Source organism: Penaeus vannamei, chromosome 1, assembly GCF_042767895.1.
Source record: "Penaeus vannamei isolate JL-2024 chromosome 1, ASM4276789v1, whole genome shotgun sequence".
NCBI classification, from domain to species: domain Eukaryota; kingdom Metazoa; phylum Arthropoda; class Malacostraca; order Decapoda; family Penaeidae; genus Penaeus; species Penaeus vannamei.
Genome location: NC_091549.1, coordinates 11,601,415 through 11,603,914, shown reverse-complemented (window position 1 = coordinate 11,603,914; position 2,500 = coordinate 11,601,415). Strand labels below are relative to the sequence as shown.

At 36.1% G+C, this 2,500-nt stretch overlaps 1 protein-coding gene across 11 annotated transcripts in view; it reads left to right on the top strand.

Annotated features, from left to right (window-relative positions):
• metro (membrane palmitoylated protein 7-like protein metro) overlaps positions 1-2,500 on the top strand; it is a 27,017-nt gene that overhangs the window by 1,342 nt on the left and 23,175 nt on the right. The window lies entirely within an intron of this gene.

Here is a 2,500-nt window from a genome sequence, read left to right as displayed (position 1 = left end):
TAAAGCTCGTAAAGCCTAAAACTGATTTATTACCGGTGATTGTACAGAATCAGACAAAGCAAAGACAGCAAAAACTAGCTGATAATTAAGAAAAGAATTGAGAACTTTACACAAAAGCTGTATGATACTGATATTATTGAATTCGGTATTGATGGAATGTCTGATATCGTCTTTTAATTTCTAGTAATTTTTTTTGGCAGGAACCGATTTTAAGAATATTATTGGAAGCATTTAAAGTTTTCACAGTGCTGAGCTTTACCCTTTGACTTCTGTGTTTGATAGTGATTCAACAGAAAGCTGATGAACTTATAAGTAAAAATGAGCAAAATATAGCTTTTAGACCTCCTTGGTTGTATATTGATTAATAAGCAATTTTTCAGATAGCTCTCTCGGTATAGGATATGTGAGAGAGAAAATTTGCCTTTGCTGGAGCACCGAACACATCGAGGACGTGGCAATCACTCGATGAAATCTCATTTTATAGAACTTTCATATAGGGAATGTATGGTATAGATTACTGAGAGCGACGCACAGAGATTGAGGGAAATGGACAACGCCACCTTATAGAGTGTAGGAAATGAAATAAAAATAAGCTGCAGTGGCCTCGTATTTACCAGTAAATGAAAATTTACGCTGTATATCACCACAGAGAATAAATCCACAACACCCTCCTACAGTCAGAGTTTTCTATATGTCTAGAGAAGTAAAATGTAGGAGAGGTTAGGTTGGGCATTTGGGTTCACATGATACCCTGGGTTTGGGACTTTGTCTCTGGATGATGCAATATTCTCAGTAACAGTTACCAAATTTATTCCCATAGGAGTCATGAACAATTTAATGTTTTGTGTAATGTTATTTTGAAATATTGTTGTTAGTATTTTGTTTATGATTTCCTCAGAATTTCTTAGCTGTATTACATGTTGTATTAAAAGAACCAGTATTATCTTTAAAGCTGGTTTTTACATAGACTAAACCCGCAATATGGAGATAATGGACATCACAGGATATCCACCAAAACCTTATTTATTGATATTGGTAGCATGTAGCTTTTGAGCATAATAGCTTAGGAGACCATGATAAACTGTACTTTGCCACTAACTGCGACATTCCAGCAAAGGCCAACAGATGTATCTCGAATATTTTCAACAAGATAAGAATTTGGACAGGTTATTTGACAGTAAATTACTTAGGAGTTTGACAAGAGTGGCAGCAAGGCTTATGATGGGGTTACTGTCAATGACAATAATGATGATGATAATACAGATAATGATAAACTGTTAATGATAATGGTTATAACAATAATAGTGATAGTACAGGCACACTCGCCAGAGACTTAAGCCCTCAACTCTATGTCACAATTTTTTTAACAATTAAAGTTGCTGTGACTGGGTGTGCCTTAGGGGAATATTGATAGGAGTATCCGCTTCCCAACACCCCTTAACATACATTGTTTTCACCTTGTTAGGGCCTATGCATGGCAAGACAGAGCCGAGACACTGGGTTAATTTTACCAAGAGCAACACACAGAGATATAGGGAAGTGGACACTGCCATCTTATAGAGTATAAAAAATAATCATAAACAACGCAGGTACAACTGTACTGTGAAATGATGAAAATGACTGCTGCATATCACTGCTCAGACCAAAACACCCTCATAAAGCCAAAATTCTTAGTGTCTATTTTCTATAAGTTAACATGAAGTACTAACAGATAGGGGATACAAGGGGGTTTCCCCTCTTTTGTGTGATACTCTGGTTTTGGGACTTGGTCTCTGGTGGGTGTGTCGCTCTTGATAGCAAATGCCACACTCGAGCTCCAAGTGCACTTTGGCTGTAGGCAGTACTGTCCGTTATCTTTTTCCTCTATTTGTAGACTTACTGTTTGTGTCTAAAGATTATTTCTTGTAGTAACAACTGCAGTTCTCTACAAAAATATCTTTGAATTGCCAGACCTTACGGCATCCATTCCGTAAAGATTAGCTTAGAAATTATAGCTATGGGTATCGTCATGGATGCTGAGAATCATGAACACTGTAGTTTAATTTTTCTTTACTTTTGTAGATTGTAACTTGTGCTATTCTATTATAAAGTTTTTATGGCCATCTATCATAGTTTGGTAAACATTCAGAATAGGACTGTGTGAAGATAGTTATAACAAAAATGATAACTAATTAGTATAAAACTACTATATGGGATATAAATGAATCTGTAGGGAGTAAAAGTAAGGCCACAATTACTAAATATGGAGATGTGTATATTAATGTTTTCACAGATCAGTTTAGTGATGTCATGACCACAAACAAACCTACATTATTTATATCCTGGCAAAGTTGAGCTTTTCATCTTTTGTTAATTTGACAATTAATCTGAGCTTTTACTTGCTAAATAGATTTAAGGGAAGTAGCTTGACCTTTGCAATAGAGCTTGTAGCAGTATGACCCTGTACCTGCAGCTTAGCATACTTGCCAGGTTGGGACACACCAGGTCTACAGCCTTGTCC